Raw genomic sequence first — 12,598 nt, forward strand, 5'->3', positions numbered from 1 at the left:
TGGGTGAACCGAGGTGCATCCACAATTGCTCGTGCAATTTTTGGAGCCCACCTACTCGGATAGAGATAAAGAATTAATGAGAATTACCTTGAATTATTTAGAAAGTAATAAAGGCGAGATAAAAATCAAATAAGTAAATAAACCATCTTATTGTTGATTGAACTACAGCTTGAATGATGCTTTCCCTCTGGCTGAGGCAATTACATCTAGAGAGAAGCAGAAGGGCCATGAAAGAAAAGGTAGCTGGGTGGGATGGACAGACTTTAAGGGAGCTTGGGGGAAGAAGTATTGCTATTCAGATATCCATTGCTGGAAGCAAACATTGCTATTCAGGATAGAAAAGTCGAGCCAGGCAGGAATCGAACCTGCAATCTTCTGATCCGTAGTCAGATGCGTTATCCATTGCGCCACTGGCCCGGCGATAACTTCTCCATTGATGCATCATTCACCTTTGCCAAAGCAGCTAAGTGATAGAGGAGAAAAGAGACAACTATATTGTTCAAAGCACAAGGCTTTTGGATACCTGCCATTTGAGAAGACCATTGAAATTTGTGTGTGTGTGTGTGTGTGTGTGTGTGTGTGTGTGTGTGTGTGTGTGTGAATCCTCTGGGAAATTTAGCTTTGCTGAGGATAAACGTTTGCCTCGAGTCTGCTAAGCATCTCTAAAGTGGCTCAGTTGCAATGGGAACAGAACAGAAATGGGTTGCTGCCGGTTTGGCCCGGTTCAGCCGACCCAGTAGTGGAATTCAGGCCTGGGTCACAGAACCGGCAGCAGCCCAGGCCTGCTACACCCCCGAACTGGTTCCCTAGCCACATTTTGTGGTTTTTTTTAGTGACTGCATGTGCACAATTCACTGTAAATTGTTCTACGCATGCACAAAGAACAATTTACACTGAACAGCGTGCACTTTGCTCGCGGGTTGCAAACCAATAGTAAGACCAGCAACAATCCACCCCTGGATAAAGATGACTGTGATGGTAGACCCAGAGCCCTTGAACATTTTTAGATGATGAAAGGATGAGTGACTTGTATGATGCCAAATTCACTCAGTAGTATTTCAGAATTTCACTTCTTGTTGCTGAAGAAAATACAGATGTCGTGAAAGATAGACGAGGTTAAAGAAGAGGCTGGCTGAGGATCAGTGGTGGGATCCAAATAATTTAACAACCGGTTCTCTGCCCTAATGACCAGCTAGATAGTCAGGGCTCAGTGGTCATGCGACTAGGTGGATGTGGGTATGGCCAACTCAATGTCACTCACATCAATGGGCGCTTTGCCTTAGTTGTTCCAATGTAATAAGGGTTAACTGGAGGGGCAGTTTCTGTAAGCAGGACAATAAATATTAGGCTAGAAACAACACTAGAATGTTTCCTTCCTGCCTTCCTTACAGGATTAGTCCTGTAAAGTGGAAAAAAAACAAAAGGAGATTTCTTCCAACAACCGGTTCTCCGAATTGCTTAGAGAGTTAACAAATGGTTCTCCCGAATACGTGCGAACTGGCTGAATCCCACCACTGCTGAGGATGCATCCCAACAAGAGACTCGGGGATTAAAAAGAGGATTCCTGTTGGCTCCTATCTTTGTGAGAGATCAATCAATCCATCAGAGTAGAGCTGAAAGGGACCTTGGAGGTCTTCTAGTCCAACCTCCTGCTCAAACAAGAGACCCTATTTCAGACAAGTCTCTTTTTAAAAACCTCCAGTAATGAAGCACCCACAACGTCTGAAGGCATGTTCCAGTGGGTAATTGTTCTCACTGTTAGGAAGTTTCTCCTCAATTCCAGGTTGTTTCCCTCCTTCATTAGTTTCCATCCATTTTTTTCTTGTCTTGCCTTCTGGAAAATAAGTTGAATAAGCCCATCAAATACCGGAATACTGTTATGTCAGTACTTCTTTTCCCTAGACTAGCCGTACCTAATTCCTGAAACCATTGCTGATGTTTTAGCCTCCAGGCCTTTAATCATCCTAGTTGTTCTTCTCTGAAACTTTTCCCAAAGTCTACTTTTTCGTAATGTGGTGACCAAAACTGGACGCAGTATTCCAGTTGTGGTCTTACTAACGATTTATAAAGTGGTACTTACACTTCACATGATTTTGACTTTGATCAGCCCTGCAGGCAAACTGGAAGGCACCATTCCCGAATCTCCGAGTTTTCTGTAAGTCCATTTTTTTGCTCTCCAGAGGCTTCAGGGAAGCTCCTGAGGCCTCCAGAATCCGGGGGCGGGGGGGGGGGGGGGCGGAAGGCTGTTTTATCTCTTCCCGGGCTCATAGAAAGCCTCTGGAGCCTGGGGAAGGCGAAAAAACCATGGCAAAAGCAGGGGGTGCTGATCATGCGCATGTGCGTGTGCTGGGGGCACGTACGCATAGCATTATGGGTATGGCACACCGGCGCATGACCAAAAAAGGTTTGCCATCACTGCCATATCTAGTTTGCAAAAAAAAAAAAAGGAAAATAGCCATTAGATGGCAGCAAAAAACTCTCTACTGCCATCTAAAGGTGGCCTGAATTTTTGCAGTGCTGATAGTTCTAATTCACAATATGTTGCTTAATATTAACGTTGGTTTTCTTGGCTATGGTTTACTTAAGGATGTTTTTTGTTCACCTACCCAAGTAGTCTTGAAAAATAGGAAATGGTGATCATGTGAGCCTGACATGCAAGTATCGTAAGTATATGCTGCCTGTTAAACCCCAGAATTTTGATGATATGACCGTGGGGATGCTGCAATAGTTATGTGTGAGGACCAGTTATAAATCACATTTTTCAGAAACTTTAAAAACGTGTTATGGTTTCTAATGAATGGTTGTAAGCAAAGGAATACTTGTAACCTGCTATGTAAATCTCTGTAAAGAATAATAGAACTATTATTCTTGGAATATGGAAGGAACTTCGGAAGTCTTGTAGTCCAGCCCCCTACTCAAGCAGGAGACCCTATACTAGTGATGGCTAACCTTTTTCCCAGTGTGTGCATGTGCAGAGTTGCCAGACAAAGGGAACAGCTAAGGAACAAGGGTCGACTTGGGAGTAAGGCCACAAGTGGACGGTGAATGGCCCCTCCCAGAGGAAATAAAAGAGGAGCGACAGGGGAGTGAAGTTTGCAGGAGACAATTAGTTCATTCCTGCATTCTTGCCAAGTATTGCGGCGTCTGAAAGACACCGGCCTGACCATTCTCCAAGCCTGATAAATAGCAATAGCAATAGCAATAGCAATAGCAGTTAGACTTATATACCACTTCATAGGGCTTTCAGCCCTCTCTAAGCGGTTGACAGAGTCAGCATATTGCCCCCACAGTCTGGGTCCTCATTTCACCCACTTCGGAAGGATGGAAGGCTGAGTCAACCTTGAGCCGGTGAGATTTGAACCACTGAAATGCAGATAGCAGTCAGCTGAAGTGGCCTGCAGTATTGCACCCTAACCACTGCACCATCTCGTCAGTAATTGAAAGACTTTGGGACAGGAAAGACTTTGCTGGAGAGGAATTCACTGTAAATTAAATAAAGGAGGTTTATTGGGATGAGGACTCGGCTTTGTGATGTTGGGGAAGCCTAGGTCAGAACAGAAACCTGATCAACACTTGCAATCATAAAGAAGGATATTAGATAAATGAGGCCAGATTGTGGTGATTGGGTGGGATTCAGATGGCATATTAAGGATATTAAAGATTTTTAGAGAAACAAAACTGAAGGCAACCTTTTCTTTCCTTCCAGGTTCAAGTCCAGAGATCAAAAAACAAATATATGCATGAATGAAAACCTGGAATAAATATCGGTGATTGAGAAAAAGGAGAATCCATAATGAATGGACAATAGAACAGATCCTGCTTTAAAAATGAGGGGGGGGGGATTTAACTTTGGATTATCCCAAAGTTAAAAGAATAGAGCAGCTGCAAGACCACAGTCAGAGAACTGGCAAAATACAAAACCACGAACAGTAGGAGTTTCAAAAGAGAATTTTGTCCCGGCAGCCCTTTTTGTTTGTAGGTCATAATATAATCAATGGGCAAAACTAAACATTCTGTTAACCTTCATGCATCTCCCTGTTTTTACAAACCATATGGCTCAACATGGTTTCTCCCAATGCCTTTGCCTTCTCGCACGTTCAAAATTGAGATTCAGCAGCTCCTATAGGAAGAGTTGGCTCAGGGACACGGTGGCTCAGTGGCTAAGACACTGAGCTTGTCGATCAGAAAGGTCCTCAGTTCGGCGGTTCGAATCCCTAGCACCACATAACAGAGTGAGCTCCCGTTACTTTATATACTTAAATATACTTAAGATATACTTAACTAAGGAGCAACTTAGAACTTAGGAGAACGATAGGAGTTGTGAATGCTCCAATAATGGAAGTTTTTAAGAAGAGATTGGACAACTATTTGTCTGAAATGGTATACTATAGGGTTTCCTGCCTGAGCAGGGCGTTGGACTAGAACAGTGGTCTCCAACCTTGGTAACTTTAAGACCTGTGGACTTCAACTTCCAGAGTTCCTCAGCCAGCAAAGCTGGCTGAGGAACTCTGGGAGTTGAAGTCCACAAGTCTTAAAGTTGCCAAGGTTGGAGACCACTGGACTAGAAGACCTCCAGGGTCCCTTCCAACTCTTGTTTTCTGTTGTTCTTCTCTACGTGTACTCATTCTGAATGGTTTACATTGCTACTCCCCTTGCATCTGATGGTTCTTTATTCTGAAAGTGTACAGACTGTTCTCTGTCAAGCATACCCTGACAGCCCAAGACCTCTTGATTCCCTGGCCAGCTTTTCCCTGCTCTGCAATTTGACTGTCTGACTTAACTTCACGCATCAGCCAAAAATGCAAGTGTCAGCATAAAACCTGCAAGTTCTCCAAAACATGGTACAGTCTAAATCTTGCTTAATTAGAGGCTTGCTTCTTAACTGCCATTCTTAACGGATGCTTAACCACCCTCTATTTTCTGATTACTTCTTATAGGGCTGTCCAGGAGTGGGCTCTGGCTTCTGTTACTGCCGGTTCACTCAGGGATGTACTTCCTGCACGCTTGTTGTGTGCTATGCGTGCATGCACAGTAGTAAACAAATTGCTTCTGCGCATGCACAGAAGCAAAAAAACAAGATGGTGGCACCTATGGTGCCGCTAATAGAACTGGTTCAGGGGCATGGCCGGCCGAGTTATTACTTACTCAGCCGAACTGGCCCGAATCAGTAGGAACACACCTCTGGGACTGTCTCCTTCTCAATAGCAATAGCAGTTAGACTTATATACCGCTTCATAGGGCTTTCAGCCCTCTCTAAGCGGTTTACAGAGTCAGCATATCGCCCCCACAGTCTGGGTCCTCATTTCACCCACCTCGGAAGGATGGAAGGCTGAGTCAACCTTGAGCCGGTGAGATTAGAACCGTTGAACTGCAGATAACAGTCAGCTGAAGTGGCCTGCAGTACTGCACCCTAACCACTGCGCCACCTCGGCTCTTAGGTTTTAAGAGCTCAAATGTTTTAACCTGCACAGATTGCTAATTCTAGATTAACTCTAGAATTTAATGGGATTATAAAGGCAATTAATGGTGGTTTTGTGTTGCTGTTCTACTTTATTTATTAAAAATTTAAAGAAACAGAATAAATAGCTACATTAAAAAGAAGACAGAGGTCAGGTACAATGGGAGAATAGAATGGAATGGAGTGGAGTGGAACCGAATGGAACTGAATGGAATGGAACAGAACCAAATGGAACAGAACAGAAAAAAATAGAACAGAATAGAATATACTTCTTTATTGTTCAAGTGTGACTGGACACAAAGGAATTTGTCTCCTGGGCATAAGCTCTCAGTGTACATAGAAGCAACAAGTGATAAATCATAATCATAGTCATCATAAAAATATATTCACCATAAATCATAAGATACAACACTTAGTGATAGTCATAGGATACTAAATAAGCAATCAACAGAAATCACACTAGGATACTAAATAAAACAATATAAGATACAAGTAGCAAGGTTATAGTCCTAAGAAGATAAGATTCCAGTTTACAATGATCATAACATTTAAAATATATTATTCCAACAATTAATTAAATCTCTGGACTGTGATGTTGAAGAAGACTCTTGAGAATCCCTAGGACTGCAAGCAGATCAAAGCAGTCAATCATAAAGGACATCAAGCATGACTGTTTTTTTGGAAAGACAGATACTGAAGCTGAAGCTCAAATACTTTGGCCACTACATAAGAAGAGGAGACTCCTTGGAGAAGACCCTGATTGTTGTAAAAGATGGAAGTCAAAAGGAGAAGGGGATGGCAGAGGATGAGATGGCTAGATAGTGTCATCTACAAAATGAACATGAATGTGGGAAAACTCTAAGAGACAGTGGAGGACACAGGGGCCTGGCATACTATGGCCTACAGCAGGGCTGTCAAACTCATTGTCAGCGTTCCAAATATCATGCAGAATTAAATCAGAGTCCAAGGCTGAGCTATCCTTAAAGTTCCAATTTAATAAGACAGATATGTTGGCATCATGCTATGGAATCCTAATACTGGAAATGACATCACAATTCCACCCAGTTAAAAGTTCATGATCTTGTCCCCACACCCACAATCCATCACATGGTCCAATCTTCTTCTTCCACGCTGGCATCCACACCCAACTGCTTCCAGTCAGGTGTCAAAGTACGGAGATAAAGGATGACCTTGGCTTCTAGTAAAGAATGAAAATAATACATTCCACAATCCTACTCCTTCTATTCCCCCCTCCCATCGACTATACTAATGAAACAGCATAATGAAATAAGAGAAAGTGTGGCAGGCCAAAATTCTAAAAGGAATATAATTGCAGGCCTGACACCCATGGCCCATGGCCCAGATGTGTCACATGCTGGCCACGCCCATGCCCAGTTTAGTGAAGGGTGGGGGATTCATGATACATCACATGACGATGCTGTGAAGATGCGGGTTTGACACCCCTGGTCTACAGGGTCATGAAGAATGAGACCAGAGGTGGGTTCCTACCAGTTTGGACCAGTTTGGCTGAACCGGTAGTGGTTTGCTGACTTGGGTCGCCAGAACTGGCAGTGACCCAGGCCTGCCATGCTCCCAAACCAGTTTTCTGTTTGGCGCGGCATGGTTTTTTTCATTTATTAAAGTTCTGCACATGCACAGACCTATTTTTGGGCAACTGCGCACAAGCGTGGAGCATGCACCGAACCAGAAGTAATGCCGGCAGCAACTCACCCCTGAATCAGACATATCTTAGTGGCTGAACAACAGCATAGAACTAAAATCATTGAAAAATAGCTAGAAATCTATACAAAATTCTAAACATGGTATCAATGCCCATATCGCCACTATTTGTCATTGTTCCAGAGTTTGATTGATTAATTATCTGTCATCAAGTTGTTGTTGACTAATAGCAACCAGAGAGATAGATTTTCTCCATGATGATCGGTCCCAAACCTGGTTCTACAGCTCTTCCAATAGCACTCCCAATGTGACTGCGTCCATCCATCTTGTAATTGGTCATCCTCTTCTTCATTTTCCTCCCATCTGTCCCCACACTGGAGCCTTTTCTAGAGAGGTAAGTCTTCAAACAATGTGCCTGAAATAGAATAATTTGAGCTTGGTCTTTTATGTCCTAAGTGAGAACTCTTGGTTGATATGTTTGATGATCCATTTGCTTCTTCTCTTGATCTTTCACAAGGTTTTCACCTTTCCCAATTTTTCAGAAGTCTTCTCCAACACCAAACTCCCCAAAGCATCAGTGCTCTTCCTATCTTGCTTCTTCAAGGTCCACTTCCAGAGAGGTGCAACTGATTGGTGGACAAAGGACAATGGGAGGGGCAAAGGGGGAAAGGGAGGAATTTATCTTATGCTTTTCATGCAAAATGTTAGAACTGGCTTTTCCACTTCTGTATCTACATGACTTTTCAGTAAAGTACTCTCTTGAAGAAAAAAATGTCTCAGGAGTTTCTTTGGCTGGCTAGCATATTGGGACGGTTGAAACTTCCATTATACCTTGGTGATATTTGCATCAATATAATAAACATTGAAATTTTAATTACTATCTTTAGGTCAATTATTTATCTCTCTTTTTAAGTCATTTTTTTTAAAATTTATATATAAGTATTTTGAATACATTGTATTGCCTGGGCATTTCATTTTACAGCAGAAGAAAACAGATGTACTGTAGTAATAATAATACATGTAATATTTATAACCATATTTATAATTATATTAGCTTATTTATGATTATATTAATTCTATTAGCATACAGTTATAAAGTAACATTCATATTTTACTTACACATAGCAATGCTCTTTCTTCATCTAATTTCTACCTCTTATCTATAACCATTGATAAAACATATTCCACATTAAATAATACTTGGTAAATCCTTTATGTTTTAGTTTCAATATCAATCTATTCTGTTTCCCAAAAATAAGACCTCCCTGGATAATAAGCCCAATTGGGCTTTTGAGCGCATGCTCTAAAATAAGCCCTCTCCCAAAAATAAGCCCTCCCTGAAAATATTGCAACACATCAGCAGCCACGAAGTAACCCCGCTCACTGCCTCCAGCACCTCAGAAATGATAAGACCTCCCTGAAAATAAGGTCAATTGCTTATTTTGGGGTCAAAAGAAAATAAGACCCTGCCTTATTTTTGGGGAAACATGGTATCAATCTCTGCACAATCCATTATTTTCCCAATTATATTTTCATCTGGTAGGGTGTTCTCATTTTTCCAATATTGTGCAAATACAATTCTTGCTGCTGTCAATTCATGTAGCATTAAATATATAGTCCCTTTATCATAATCTTCTGGTATTATAACAAAAATATTTCTGACTTTAAGTCTACATGTTGCTTAGTAATTATTATTTGTCTCTTGAAACCCCACTCCTGAATCGGAATTGGATTATAAAGACACCGCCTCTTCAAACACGAAGTTGTTTGAAGAGGTGTTGTTGTTTGAACATCATTGAGGAAAACACTGATACTGCATTGATTTGGTGTGATGTTTGAAGTTCTGGTTCATTTAGGGACATCTTGGTAGGAACAAGTCTATAAATAGTACAGTGTTCAATACAGGCTACAGTGCCTTAATCCAGTCAGCTCACACTTGGTTGAGTCTAGAATGAACTAAGTTGACGAGCTGTTCTAAAGAATTTAAAAGCTGTGCTTTTTCACAGTCGGTGGCACAACTCTCTCCATGCCACACACTTGTATGTAGAAAACTGCTGTGAAATGAAAGAGCTGTGTCTTTATGAAATCATAGAATCGATCCTGCATTTATTTGCCTTTCTAGTAAGATTTCCTCCTGTCTTCCTATACCTCAAGCAGGCAAACACTGACGTTGTTTTCAAATAGCTGTTTCTAAAGTACTAAACAGACTGTTGCTGGAAAAAAGAGCCATCTTTTCCCCCCCAAGTCGATGAAAGAAAACACTAGGATATACAAGGGCTTAATTGTTTGGATGGTTCAGTCTGTAATGTTGTCTGGGTTTTCCCATTGGTCTCCCACAGGTATGTTTTAAGAAAACTAATTTTGTGGCCTTGGGTTCAATTTAAGACTGCTTTAAAAGTGGAAGAGTGTTAAAATTCACAGGGAGAGGAGAGGGACACACACACAAACATATTATTCCTCTACTTTCTCTGTGAATTTCAAAACTCTTCCACTTTTAAAGCAACCTGTATTCTTCTGATTTTATCTGGACAGCTGTAGAACACATCACATTTTCTAGCATAGTTGCAAATGGAGGATTTATATATGTTTGTGTGTATTCATTCATTCATTCACAGGGAGTGGAGAGGGACACACACATATGTGTACATACATTCATACATACATACAGTATATATAATATCCCTATATCCCTCTCCCTGTGAATGAACACACACACACACACATACACACACACACATCTACACACATACAAATCCTACATTTGCAACTATGCTAGAAAATGTGATGTGCTCTATAGCTGTCCAGATAAAATCAGAAGAACACAGGTAGTCCTTGGCTTACAACTGTTACAACAGACCGTGTAAAGTTACAACGGCACTGAAAAAAGTGACCTGTGACCATTTTTCACAGTTGCGACCATTGTAGCATTCCCACAGTCATGTGATCAAAATTCAGAAGCTTGGCAACTGACTCCTATTTATGATGGTTGCAGTGTCTCTGGCAAGCAAAGCCAATGGTGAAGCTTGTCAACTTAACAACTGCAGTGTTAACATCAACAACGGAACAACTCCATTGCTTCGTTTAACAAAACTGTGGCAAGAAAACTTGTGCAAGGGGGAAAAGTCATTTAACAAGGATCTTGCATGTTTGTAAATTTTGGGGTCAACAGTGGTTGTAAGTCAAGGACTACCTATAATATACCATTGCAAAAATTGAGAACTATGCTTCATCCTCATGGCAATGTCTTTGATGGCTACCAATGACAGACTTTTCCCTGTGAGACTTGGACTGTAAGGGGATCAAAGCGGTCAGTCCTAGAGGAGATCAACCCTGACTGCTCTTTAGAAGGATATCAGATCCTGAAGATGAAACTCAAGTACTTTGGCCACCTAATGAGAAGGAAGGACTCCCTGGAGAAGTGCCTAATGGTGGGAAAGATTGAGGACAAAAGAAGAAGGGGATGACAGAGAAGGAGATGGCTGGATGGAGTCACTGAAGTATTAGATGTGAGCTTAAATGCACTCCAGAATATGGTAGAGGACAGGAAGGCCTGGAGGAACATTGTGCATGGGATCGCGATGAGTCGGACATGACTTTGCAACTAAAAACAACAACCACAGACCAGGACATCCGAAGGAGCCATTGTGCTAAAATGATGCAGTCAGATGGCTGGCTCATATCTCAAAGGTAATGCAAAGGTGTTCCACCATTCCTGGTTCTCTCACTGCTAAACTCCCAAGGGCAACCATCCCCTCTTCTTACCAAAGACACCCATCTATCTCCATCTGCAATACAGTCCTTTCAACATTCTCAAGAAGTCTCTACACCCATTTGCACGACTCAAGTGCCCCTGACAAATTTTGATCACACAATCATCGGCATGCTGCGATGGTCGTAATTGTGAAAAAATGGTTCAGAAGTCACTTTTTTCACTGCCGTTGCAATTTTGAATGGTCACTAAATGAACTGTTGTAAGTCGAGGGGTACCTGGGACTTTGGAAAACTACCCGTTTGGCAAAGCACATTGCCAAATGTGCTATATCCCAAAGGTGCTTTTTCAAGAGGCAACTGGACTTTCTGATTTTTCTTTGAAGATGTTTTGCTTCTCATCTAAGAAGCTTCTTCAGCTCTGACCACCATTCTTCAGAGCTGAGGAAGCTCTTTGGATGAGAAGTGAAACATCTTCAAAGAAAAAACCAGAAAGTCCAGATGCCTCTTGAAAAAGCAGCTTTGGGACAACCATGAGCTGGATGACTGAGAATCTCCATAGACACATTGTCTAATTAGAGATGGTGATGCCCACAGAGTTGGTTGAAAGAATCTCACCAAGCCTTTTGGTAGAACATAGCAAAGGCAGCTTCTGAAATATGAAATGGCCATCACATTAATTACAAGTGTGTCCTTCTGGCTCTCTCTCTCCCCCTTGAAGTCCTTATCTTCTGCTCTTCTTCCTGCTGGAGGGTAGGTCAGGGAGTTTGTAAGGAGCCTATTGTCAAACTAATTGATTGCCCCTGGGGAAACTTGAGTTCAGAAGCGGAGGCCCCTGCTGGGTCAACAGAGGTCAGGCACATCAAAGAGGAAATAGATGTGTTCCATCAGGGATGGGAATGACAGAAGTCATTGACACTTGGAGTTGCCAGGGCTCTCTTCCACTGTACGACAAGAAGCAACAGGAATCTGCTAAAAGAAAAGCTCAGCAAAAGATAAAGATATATAGAGTATGTCAAAAATGTGAGTACAATCCCTCACATTTTGTAAATATTTCTATCTTTTCATGTGACAACACTGAAGAAATGACATTCAGCTACAATGTAAAGTAGTGGCTATACAGCTTGTATAACAGTGCAAATGTGCTGTCCCCTCAAAATAGTGCAACACTCAGCCATTAATATCTAAACTGCTGGCAACAAAAGTGAGTACACCCCTAAGTGATCGTGTCCAAATGGAGTCCAAAGTGTCCATATTTTGAGTGGCCACCATTATTTTCCAGCACTGCCTTAACACAGCCTTGATCGATTCACTGTATCCTGTGAATTGGGGAAGAAAACACCATTTGGTCCTCTGCCTCACGCACCAAATGTCTTTCCTCCTGGTCGACCCCTGCACCCTCCCGCAGGCTCTTTGTGATGCAGCTCAAGAGATGCTCCCAGTTGGAACAAGCAGAGTATATCTCCCATGCTTGGTAAATAAAGGTTAGGCTCAAAAAATAAACACCTCCTTTTGAAATACATGCATTGACATGTTTTATTCTAGATGTTTCAGAGGCATCCAGAAAAAGATGGATTGGACTTCTTGTTTTCCAGAAGCAAACTCCCATCAAGTTGTCTGAAATAGTCTGAAATATTTTAAACAGTCCTTAAAGAAGAGAGATTTTGTAAACCATTGATTTCCTTCTTATTATATGATGAATTATTATAATTAATCTCATTACTAGAACTGGAATTGGAAAACTTGTAAATA

General features: G+C 41.6%; 1 non-coding gene across 1 annotated transcript; it reads right to left on the bottom strand.

Moving 5' to 3' along the window:
* Positions 1-344: 344 nt before the first annotated feature.
* TRNAR-ACG lies at positions 345-417 on the bottom strand. Its single transcript has one exon. It is a non-coding gene; the product is annotated as a tRNA-Arg (tRNA).
* Between the last annotated feature and the right edge of the window lie 12,181 nt (positions 418-12,598).

The sequence above is a fragment of the Thamnophis elegans genome, chromosome 8 (assembly GCF_009769535.1).
Source record: "Thamnophis elegans isolate rThaEle1 chromosome 8, rThaEle1.pri, whole genome shotgun sequence".
Lineage (NCBI taxonomy): Eukaryota > Metazoa > Chordata > Lepidosauria > Squamata > Colubridae > Thamnophis > Thamnophis elegans.